At 46.3% G+C, this 12,429-nt stretch overlaps 1 non-coding gene across 1 annotated transcript; it reads left to right on the top strand.

Annotated features, from left to right (window-relative positions):
• Window positions 1-1,596: 1,596 nt before the first annotated feature.
• Trnal-cag (transfer RNA leucine (anticodon CAG)) lies at window positions 1,597-1,680 on the top strand. The gene has a single exon. It is a non-coding gene; the product is annotated as a tRNA-Leu (tRNA).
• The last annotated feature ends 10,749 nt before the right edge of the window (window positions 1,681-12,429 follow it).

The raw sequence follows: 12,429 nt of genomic DNA on the forward strand, positions 1-12,429 counted from the left end.
TTGCTGCCTTCTGAGTGGACAGACACTTTGTCACGCGTGTTCTCCAATCTTTACCTCTCCCCTGAGCAAAGACGCACTGTTGTAGCGTAGGCAATTGTATGCGCGATACGCGAGGGACATTGCAAAGGGACAGTCAATCAGCAGCCACGCAGCTCACGTTGACGGCGTAGTTTAGCAGTTTGTTGCTTGTACAACCAGAGGAAGAAGTTATACATGTTCCCTTTGGAACGGGCGGTAGCTTGCGCCGCCTAGCCTAGAATTGGTAAAAAAAAAAGGGGCGACGTCTGGTGGGAAATAATCCCCAATTCGTCAAGCAATAGTGTACAGGGCGAGTGATTTGCTGCTCCTGATGGCTCTCTATACTTATATCACGGAGGAGCCACACGTGCAGACCTTTCGTTTTAGACCCAGTGTTATGCTCATGCAACGTAGCTTTGCGCCGTTCTTGGCGAGCAAAGCGAAGCTTGTGGCAACTTGGACACAGTGTTGCTCGTAGTTTTCAATTTTAATTTTCTTTTGTGCTACGAGTGCAATAATTGTGACGTTAGATTACTGAGCACGCAGGCCATCGAAAGTTCTGTGACATACACCGCCAACTGCGATACTCTGTACGTACCTTCCAGGTGATTGCGGTACGAGCGCAGTACACCAATATTGGACACATGCGCATCGTATCCTAGCGGCTCTCCAGCGAACCACGATCCGAGCCGGTCCGGAGAGGGACCGACGAGCTCGTGCGGTTTCCCCACTTCTGTCGTCCCCATACTGCGCCATCTAGTGAAGACAGAGATAACCCTCTCCAGCACCTCAAGGTCATGCGCATGCGCATAGGCCGTTGTGAAAAATATCTAAACTTGAGCTTGTTCCTGAGCTTCGGATCGCTCCCACTTGAGACGCGAGTGTTGTTCGTTGATATAAAGCGGTCGGTGCTCAGGCTGCGCCGGCTACGTCACGACTTGCCTGATTGGCCCTCCCATGGGGACTGCGAACATCATGAAAGATACGACGGCTTCTCCCTCCTTCACTTACATGTTCTTTGAAGGAGTGGAGGGTTTATCCCTTTCGCGCAGGTCAGCTGCGCCCAGTATTGTACATAACGTCGTAATGGAAATTATTTTCTATATCCAAGTGCAGATCGCGTTACTTTTTGAAATCGGCGATGTAGTTCCCAACACAAATTTATGGTAACGCGATCTCCGTATCGTTACCGATACCGATAGTTTTGTAGTGCCCCCACCATTTCTTCACCGGTCACATTACTTACCGGTCACATTCATTGTGACCGCATAGCGCAGACGGACGGAAGCTTTGAGCGTCAACTACCGCTAAAAGTCAATCAAACCGTCTGAGTTGTGCAACAAATATTCAGCTGTTTTTGTTGCAAAACTGCCTTCTCCGATTTCGCTGCTTTTCAAACTGAGTGCCCACGTAAGTGAGATTTCGACGTTGCACATTTCATGTAACTTCTTGTATTTTCAGCGGAAGTATCGGGAAAAGTATCGCGTTACTTTTTTTTACAGTAACGATACCGCTACTCCATTACGTGAAAGAGTCGTTTCACTGCTCCTTTAAGTGTGGGAAAACAAAGCACGACGTGTCAGGATGGCCGAGCGGTCTAAGGCGCTGCGTTCAGGTCGCAGTCCGGTTCTCCGGGCGTGGGTTCGAATCCCACTTCTGACAAGAACATTTTTTTGCTTGTACAAGGTGCAATGCGTTTTCACACACATTTAAAAAAAAAAAAAAAAAAGAACTCTTAAGGATTTACATCAAATGTCCGTAGGCGGTATACGATTATTCGCGTATTTCGCAAAACAATGTGCCGGTAAGGAGAGGATAGAGAGGTAGCAAGCGAACTGGTGGTATAGATCCATAACTTAAAAACCCGACAAGGCCGGTACCGGTGATTTTACACGGCCTTTACGTCGCTTTTTTGTCTTCGTTTATTGAATTTCCAGGGAGGGTTATTCGAGGCTGTCTGACGAGGAAAATGCACTGTTCCGGTACGGTGGCCACGACGACCGACTCCAACGCACCGCACTACTCTCCACTAGTTTATGCGGTCGTCTACAACGCAGCAGACACGCAACTGACGAGATGGCGTATAGAGTTTATTCACTGAGGTCATCCCTCCAGAGCTTCGCACTAGCTTCGAAAAACCGAAATAGCCGCCACGATGTATAGGTCCATCGAAGTTGGGTTCCAGTTTTCTTTCGCTGCCATATGCTATTTAGAGGTTTGGCAACGTTGAAAACATGCAAGTTACTTGAATATGGTACAAATCATATTCACGCAGTACAATAACTTTGAAACACCAAATGTACGGTGAATGCGATGTGCCTTAAGCTGGACAGTGACGGCGACTTTGTGGCGGCAAATCTGCTAGCGACAGGGGCGCCCTCCAGCGGATGACGTCGTGTGAATAAACCCTTTGAACTCCATAATGTAAAAGGCTGAGTCTGGGCACACAGAGGGACGACACGAACACACGACACAAACCAGCAAAGTTTACTAATCACAAGAACACCATGGTGACACTGCATGAGGAAAAAGAGGGAAAAGAAAGGAAGGTCACCTTCCCTTTTCTTTCCCTATTTTCCCCATGCTTGCTGGTTTGAGTCGTTCCCTCTGTGGCTCTTACATTATGCAGTAGACACGCGTTATTATTTTAGCCCATGTTATAGCGCCCCTATTTTCTGCCATCTATGAATAGAGAAATAGGAAAGTTGCGCTGCGTGATGTGCAGGGTATATAGTAAGATTACCACGGCGGTAGTAACTCCAGCGCGAAGGTGATAACAGCTCTTGTTGCTACCATTCCCAAATCTCGTCCTCGTTGATAGTGCATCGTAGAGAACATTATGGCGGTAGCGTAACGGTGGTCCTGCGACTATGTGTCGTGGAATTTTAGAACAACTCCCTCGTATAAACATGCCAGGAATGGCGTACATCGAATCTAATGGCAAGCGCACCAACGCAATATAAAGACCACATAAAGTTATTACTTTAGTTGTCTCGCGACGTAAAGTAACATGAGGTCACCAGCAGAATATATGGCTGTACCATGTATGCAGGTATTTACCTTGTCACCAGCATATTGTGCTTTTTGCGTTTCCCGTTAAAATTGGAATGTTTTATAGTCTGGCGTACAGTCACTATAGTCAGGTGATTACTCGGTGATGGCGCTGTCACGTGGTGTTGGGCGACAGTACCACGTGACTGCCATGAACTGACGTACGCGATGGTTGACCCTATAACGCTATCCCTTCAATGTGGGAATAATCGTATATGTACTGCCACGGTTATTTGCTCTTTTATTTTTTTCGAATGTGAATAACTATACGAGTATGTTTCAGCAAACTTAAAGCTGTGAAGAATATAAAAGACGACTTGGTGGCGAGAATTGCTGCTGTGGGATTATGACTGCGAAAATTCGAATTTGAAGAAAACAATTCGCGATCAAAAAGAAAAGGAAATAAAAGCAGCAAAAAAAAAAGAAAGAACGACTCGTGTCCAAAATTTATAATATACTTTGTTCATTCCTAATATACGTGCTATACAAGTAGTAGGGTTTCGACTGTAGACCTCGTGAGACCGGCTTCAGGTGAGTGTTACGCAAGATGAGCCTTTAGGATGCAATCATACTTCCCGCGTTCCTTCGACAATGAGCACTTTTTCTTTTCTTTTTTTCATGTAGTGAATTGCACAGTTTATGAAATTATCAGTACAACGGACTTTCAGAGCTAGGACTGCAATTGTTCTATTTCTGCATTGTCACCCTTATCTCTCAATGTCCATTATCTTATCTCAACTGGTTTATTGCCGTACAGGCTGCGGCTGAAAGCCTGGAAACCCCGATAAGCCCAGTGCGCGCCGACGGAGCTGTTGAAAGGGTTAATGTTTGCAGTATATAGACTCAGTCTCACTGCCACTATGAGCCGGCAAGAGAAGTCAGTATGAAATTAGGTTGAAACAATGCTTCCTTTTGTTGCTCCTATACCGTGCAAAAAGAAAAAGAAGAAAAGGTGAAACTTAAGTGGTCAATATTTATGTATTGGGGAACGGGGGTGCTGTTCTTTAAGACGTCATTTACATGAATGTGACAGAAGCGCATCGTATCCAGTTATCATCTTATTGTTTCACATGGCCTGGTGGGAGAGGATCCGCTGGGATAAGTGCTTTTGTCGTCTTCATGTAACCGCGACTATAGAGGGAGGGAAGAAAAGCAAGAGCATGAGACACATTCGTGGTCATGTGCCCATCGCGTTTTGTAAACTCCCTTTTTACTACGATCTTTTTCGCAGATTGTAACCGTACAACGCACAAGGGCTTCTTGAACTCGCAATGAATATTCGCTCATCACGCTATTTTTAGCGTTCCCATTCAATCATACAAAACTAAAAGGGATTGTGACACCTTCATAGATGTGGTTCATTGCATCATGCAGGAAAAAAGAATTATTCTTCTACATGGTCGTAGTTGAAGAGATAGCCACGAATGTCCGCGTCAAACTCTGACGTCAGAGGAGCGAGAGCCATTCCATTGGTTGTCATAAGCACGTCACCTCGCGGGTGGCTGCCTCATTGGCGGGAATGCCCGCAGTGACGTCCGGTGAGTTTCGGTATCGGTATCCTCGGAACCGATTTTCTGCCCCGTTTATTACTTGCGTTTACTGTGGGATGCAGGGCCGAACTCATCGACGCACTTTTACATTTGCCCCGCACAGCTTGGGGTCAAATGTCGCATCCCCTGTGAAGTAACTAACCTTACGTATGTAGGATGTAACACTTTCGTCGGAAAAAGCAAAAACAAAAACTGTGTGCTATTTTTAAACCGGGCGTTAAACTCTGCATGCAAGTAATACTTGTTTACGGTACTTTTCTATCAACATCGCTTCAGACCACACCTACCATACTTGACAAAAAAAAAGAAGAAGAAGCGTTTGTTTCTTTTTCTATTTTTTTACAAGTTCAGGTCCTCAGCTTACAGTGTACGGTTCGTTGTGAATATACTGCGGAAGCACGGCATGCCCAATTCCAATTGGAGCACGGGCACCTTGGTTTTTGCTCGCGTTCGGCGTTTCGGGTCGTCTCAGCTTCAGAATAAGGCATTATTTTTGCACACACACACACACAAAAAAAAAATAAAGTAAAGAAGAAAGAAAGGAAAATCCGGCGATCAAGTGCAAGTAGATTGAAGCACAAGCCTCAGGTCGGGTTGTGCCGTGCTATTTCCGAGCGGTCTGCATGCCTGCATGTTGCTCCGGGTCGGGAAGTTCGTGCGTCCTGGGCAACTTCACAGGAAACTGTGCCGACATTTGTGTTAAAGGGTCGCTCGGGTCGGGAGCTGCCGCTATTTCTTCCACTGGTACCTTTCCACTACCTTTCACGAATAATATGTGCACAACTGGATCTTTTCCTTCACACGCAACGCTTTGTGAACCCTTGTCACCACGAGCAGTCTTCAATGAGCATCGAAACCAACGGCCATTGAACATAGGCGTAGCGCCACCCAGCGTGTGACGTGTCAACTTCTCAAAGAGCGTTGGTTCCTGTGCTCTCCGACAGGTTGACGCGTTACACACTGGGTGGCGCCACGCGCATATTCAGTAGATTCAATGGCCGTTGGTTTCAATAATCATTGGAAACTGCCCGTGCGACAGGAAGTATAACGCATGTTTAGATCAAGCAGACACAAAAATGGGACAGCGAGGAAACAAGGAACCGCACACCATGCACTGCTACTCACAACTAATACATAGTTTTATTTATTTATTTTCCTTCCCGTTTAACCTTTATGATGTAAGCAACTTTGTCGAAATCAAATTTCTTAGTTGTGAGTAGCAGGGCGTGGTGTGCGGTTCCTTGTTTACTTGTCCCGTTTTTGTGCCTGCTTGATCTGAACATGTGTAATATCCAACTACCCCACTCCGAGACTTTAGGAGGTATAACGCTATGTCAAGGCAGTCGACCGTGCTGTTGGCGTTCTTGGTGACGATACACGATGCTGTGATTGCGTATTGGTATATACGCAGCTCGTTGTTGCACACATAAAACGTGTTATTTATTTTCAAATAAGAATGCACAGAGATGGACGCACGTTCTGCGGTGTCCTTATTGTAGCCCAGTTTCAGAGTCACTGAACGTAAAACACTTGGCTGGGTTCTGTTGCCTAGCCCTTGATGCCAATGCGCATATTCCGTGTCGTACGGCTCTTGGAGCGCAACTCTGTACATGGCGGTGGTCGTCTTCAATTCGTCGTTTTAGTCACGGCCAACATGGCTGGTCGATTCGAAAAATAAACTGAAATTTTATTCTAATTGTTCGGGGCAGAGGAGGCGTTGCCGAGAAACTTGAAACGTTGCACCAGCAAACGATGAATATTGGAAGCAAGAGCACACATGGGCAGAGACAGCGAAAAATGTCACACTCGCGTCACCCGGAATATGAGGAGAACGGTCGTGCCTTCAACGCCCCCGCACATATAAGAATGTCTGCAGTCCGATCGTCCTTGAGACCCCATCCAGACCTACATTAACCTGCGAACCTCGGAATACTAGCGAATGTTTATCGACTCGTCCAGACCGAGCATTTTTCGCGCACAACTTGACAGGTGTCATTTATCCAGCTCGCAGCTGCGTGCCTTATACGCAGGATGGGGGATGACCAAATTGACGACCTGGAATCGATGCATCACCGGCTGTTGGAAAACTAAGCATTCTCAGAACGATCAGCCTACGGGCGTTTCGAATCCGTTTTCCCATGCAGTACCATTTCGATTCGGACTTGTCAGTTGTAATCCGTATGTTACTGCTTTTAGGTGTTGTAAGAGTTGCGCTTTTTAGAAATCTCGCGAATATTGTACATTTCCAACTCAGTGGAATAGCCACCCGACAGAGATTCGGGGAAGGCACGTTGGACACCTCAGGGGGTCTTCGCGACAGATGCTCGCTGGCAATAAATCAGTATAGTGAGCCAAGGAAGATGCACTGTCCAAAGTTGCATGGTGCACGGGTTGACAGCTTGGTCCGTTACCCATAAATACCGAGTAGTGGGCGGACAATTAGGAGGTCCTTGGTTCGGTCTAAATTCAAACTAGGCCAACCATGAGTTGGAGACTGGGATTGGTGTTTGCTGGCGGGGGGTTGTGTCCCAAACGTACAAACGAGAAATCTGTGTGTGGAAGCCGCAACGATTTGATGAAGACGAGGCGAAAGCCCAGTGACTTCAGTCGCTATAGTATTGTCTCGTATATAGCTATGTAAATAAAGCCCAGTTATTGTTCGAAAATACCGCCTATCGGACGTCTCTTGGGAATATCTCCGATCTGTGAGCTACATCAACGGACCATCTTCCAGCAACAACGGAAGAAACTTTACTGGTGTATTTTTGTTTGTTTCGTTCGTTGGACGCTACTAAGCTTGTGATCCTACGGGCAACAAAAAACTAAAGAAGGCGTGGTCCAAATCGGCTCCATTGCATGTGCTAACGCACGAAGCTATAGTTGAGTGTCTCGCTGTCTAACCCCTTTCGAAAGCGTCTGAGGTAAAAGAGTAGCGGGGCTTCAGATGAGAACTTGGCTCGTACCCTTGTCACATTAGAGATAAGCGTCGTGTGCGTCTGAATTTAGGAAAACGGGATTACAATCGTACGTAACGTTCTACTATATAGGTATTCTGCAGGGTCACCCCCGGGACCAATCCAATCCCAGCGGACATCCCTGTCGACAGAGATGACGCGGAGTGATACCATGACGTCATTACTCGTGCTTTACGACGCCTGGTGAGAGAGCCGCAACTTGTTCAATTTCGTTCCCTCGGGCAAAGACAATTTCATGCACGGTTTTAGATGAGCACAAAGTTTGGCTTACGACACGTCTCTTGCTTCGCCCACTGACATCTTTTCTTTCATGCAAGTAATAAAGGGTATCATCACCTTATCTCCACTCCCTGCAGGGCTAAGAAATGGCTTTGGGTCCAGATAAGGCGCGCATCTTTGAAGGCTATACACACGCTACCGGAAGCCATTTACCTCGTTCCCTGCAGAGCAAACAAACAGTAAAGGGGAGAGATAAGTACACCAGACTGCTGGACGACTTTGGGTAATCAGCTATATAGGAACACTCAAGTGATACAAATACATAGTTCCGAAGTTTCGGCTCTTGTACTTCGGGCTTGTAATAGTTGGATGGTAAATAAAGAGCTCGTCTGTTGTACCGTTTAGTATAGGCCAACTATTCGCATACCGAAGCGAATAAATTCTACATTCGATTCTATATTCGGATTGAATCCACTTCAAAATCACATATTCAATATATTTCTGGAGCTGCGCACCGTAAGGCCGAAAACGGCACAAGGGAGGACGACGCCAGCGCTACTTCATATTCTGATCCCGTACGATCCGGGCGTTGATTTGCATCTTATTTACTGCGAAAAGGCCAAATACATTACAAAGGTTATGTACTACACATGCACAGAGTCATACACTCAGTTTAATTGAGACCTCCTACCACCGTCTGAGGTTTTCCCTGGGTTTTCCGAAGACTTTCCAGACGAATGTCGACACAGAAGTCGTCCCAGGACGCATGCTAACTCCCCTGTCCCTACCCCGTCCTGCTGTCCACATCTGTACGCCCCCAATAGCCACAGTTGCTTCGCGGCGCTAACGCAGAAAAAAAAAGACCTCTATAAAACATCGTACAAGACAACCCAAGAACTTTACCTCGCTCTATAGAACAAGTGAACTCAAGCTTCGCCTGTATACATACATTCAATTCCAGATACTTCAGACTTGGTGCTTTGGAGTAGCCAGCCATTCCTGACCACGTAACATCTCCACGTTCTTATTTCTTTTTCTCTCTAATTTAATCTAATGCGATCACGAGGTTTACGCCCACAGACACTTCTACGTCACGATTTTCCAGAACAGACACTTTCTACTTCCAGCGAAACCCCCGGCATGCCTCGTGGTAGGCGGCGTGTTATTGCCGATCGATCTGCTTGTCGCACGTTGCTCGGGAAGTGATCGTGCGCAGTGGGCCACCTTCACAGGGGCGGAAAACACCCAGAGAGGCGCCGGGATTCGAACCCGGGTCGCCCCCACGAGTCTCAAGTGTGGAACCACCCGGAAAAATTGGCGCCAAAACGTTTTTTTTTTTTTTTTCGCGCGCTACTAGCTAAGGACGGTTTGTCCTCAACCTGTTCCGTCAAGTCTCCGTCCAAATCCCCTTCGCAACGCGAGCTTGACGTACGCGCGTGCTTCACGTGGAAGCAGAAAACCTGATCCCTAACGTATAAAATGCTGCAGAACGAGCTTAAAATACCCGACCCATACCTATATAGCGTGACGAGTGAAAGTATCTGTATAATACGTGACTGAACTGGTTTTCGGGTTATTAAGGCATCCAAGGGAAAAAAAGGCTCATTGTTCGCTTTTGAGGACGGGCACAAGTGATGTTTTCGGCGTGAGAGCCATAATGTGCTGTCAAAGAGTGGGGCGTTCCCCCACATTAAACGTGCAGCGGGTAATAAGGAACGGGTTCGTGGGAAGGAAAGGGTAACCCGTTTTCGACGTCGGTCCGTTAATGCTGCTGATGAAGTTGTATGTGAAAAATGTTGTGAATGACGGTTGAGTGATTACCGCGCACGTTGTTGTACGGTGTATTCCGCGTGCAATTAATTCATACACGTACACACATATCGGTAAAAAATGAATGTGCTGTGGACATCACGAATAGGGAAAGTTACTTTCCCTTTAAGTAAGGCATCAACTGTCAAATAATTTGGAAATTATTATTCTGCATTACATTGCTTGGTGTTCCTGTTCGTGGCCAATTACGCTTCGTGACCATCAAATTGTTCACTTTTTAACACATTTACGTAGGTGTTGTAGATACCCAGTGGCGGATACAGGGGGGAGGGCGGTTGGGCAATCGCCTCCTCTCCCAAAATCAGCAGGTGGGTTCCCGCTTTCCACGCGCTTCCCGAAAAGTGAGAGTCCGGATTCGCCCCTGGCCCTGCCGTATACCTTCTAGTTTATTCCAGACAGTGCGTGGGCATCCTACGGTTTCACTGTCATCTTCACTACGATGGACATATATATATACAAATAAGATAAAGCAATAGGGAAAGGAGATTTTTAAATAAGAGATTTGAGTAAGTCGTCGATTTCGTTGTCCACTTGGACAAGCGGCTTCATGACAACGGTCATTTAATGATTATCGAATCATTCACGTTTGATCAGGCTGCTCAGGTGTGGCAACAGGGTGTGCCAAGAAGAAAGGGGGAAATATGAGAGGCAGGGGTGTGCAATGCTTCTTGCTCTGGGACATTCTGACACCACTGTAACCACCGAAGTTACTTCATCGCTATGCGTCTTCGACATTGTGATGATGATGATGGTAGTAGGATAAAAAATATGGAGATGTGAGCCATCGTTAAAAAAAAAGACATTTCTAAAAAGACGAGAGCTGTGCTATGCTCTTAACGAAGGTGATGAGAGAGCGCTGTGCATCCTGACGATGAATCACAGGCCATTCGCCCAGCACTTTCACAACGTCAAAGGGTCGGCTATCAAGACGGTACATCGACGTTGTGAAGTACCATATACCCTAACTCTATACTCTGGATGTCCTTTGGTGTTCTCTGTCTCTGTGTTTGTCCCTCAGCACAGAGCTCACAGCTGACCTATACTTTCATAGCCCATTGCCATCAACATTCTCCTTAGAGCGACTGTGTTCACTCTCTGTTACCCTAAAGTCGCCTAATAAATGCTCCACACAAGCGTTTGCGATGTCTAAGTAATACTGCCGCAAGCGAAAGAAGCAGAACAATGAACATCGGCATCTTTATCCTAAGCACCGTAATCTTAAGTTATTTGAGTTTCAGTCCTTTCGGTATGTCAGTGACTCTTCTTGATGACAAACACGCATATGCTAATTCGCCGCGGTATCAAGGCTTGATCCTACATTGTTTGTAATCGGGGTCCAATAAATACCTTGTTCGTCTAATCAGTATAATAATAATAATAATTTTATTAGGTTGTCCGTAAACAGCGCGATGGCCTTCTAATATGGTACAATGGTTAGTACAAAACAGTGGAAAATTAATTAGTTAAACATTGTACAATCAATAACGTCAGTGTCACAAATTTCATTATTATAAAGACGCTGCACACGGGCCAGTGGACTGACGGAAAGTTCTCATTGGTGAATGAAAAATATGACAAGTCTATATGACAAGACTCTGAAGCGACAAGTTTTCAGGATTGTACGTAACATGTACGAAATCCAATTTCCCTTTGGAGTACGTATTTGTTATCCTGTATGTGGGTTTACCTGTTCGTATATAGAAAACTACCTCCGTAGGTATTTCCCCTACTTGCTGACAACACATACTCTTTTCACCCACACGCGCTAATCCACCCACAGTTTTCAATAGAAATCAACTATTCCCAGTACCCTGCCCAAGGAAACGGTGTGAGTCCCACGCCAGATTTGAACACGCAGAGAAACGCTTTTCTCGATAGTCGTGATACAGCAATCATAGTACAATGGAATCCTCCGATGCAGAGTTCTCGAATTCCTGGCAAGCCCAGCGATCCGTCTCAGCCTTGAACACCATGACGTGAACACATCACACGCCTCCCAGCCAAACGTGTCGTCGCGTCCATTCTGTCCGTCATGGATGACGGAATCCCATTTTTTCATCCCATTCACTCGTTTCTCTCAAAATAATAACGCAACGAGAGAGAGAGTGAAGCACGTCCTCCCACGACACAGTGAACAATACGGGGGAGGGAAGACATGGTGATGAAAAATAGGAGGAGGCGGAAGCGCTTTGCACGGTTGGAAAAAATTCAGTGCGGTAATTGAGAGTGTGTTTGCTGAGGCGAGGAAAAAGAAGATGAAGAAAGAGTGCAACGAGGATGAAGCGCTCCGGTCCCGGTTTCGTTTTATGCTTCTCTAATGTTGAGCGACTTGTTGCCGAAAAGAATGACCTTCATGTTGGTCGGTTCTTTGTCAATGTGAATTCGAAAGTTTGTTCTCTATCCGTCCGGGCTTCGTCTTAGCTAAAGGTCGGTAGGTGTGAAAGTTGCTCCTTTTTTGAAAAGGGACGGTGAACATTGGGTTGCTTCGTAAAAGTAAGGACAAATGCTATGCACTCTAAAAACAGAACTTCACCGCATAGTGCGTAGTGCGCCAATCATTGCCGCGAACGATAGGGATATCGCTTTTGATTCGAGGAGTGAGGGAGGCGTACGCCTTTTTGTGGCAATTACCATATACCCAAATTGCCACAAAAAGGCGTACGCCCCCTTCTCTCCTCGAATCAGAAGCGATAACTCTATCATTCGTGGCAATGGTTGGCGCACAGCGTGCTATGCGGTGAAGCTCTGTTTTTAGAGTGTGCCCTACCCATGTATTCACACGAGCG

The sequence above is a fragment of the Ornithodoros turicata genome, chromosome 7, assembly GCF_037126465.1.
Source record: "Ornithodoros turicata isolate Travis chromosome 7, ASM3712646v1, whole genome shotgun sequence".
Classification (NCBI taxonomy): Eukaryota; Metazoa; Arthropoda; class Arachnida; order Ixodida; family Argasidae; genus Ornithodoros; species Ornithodoros turicata.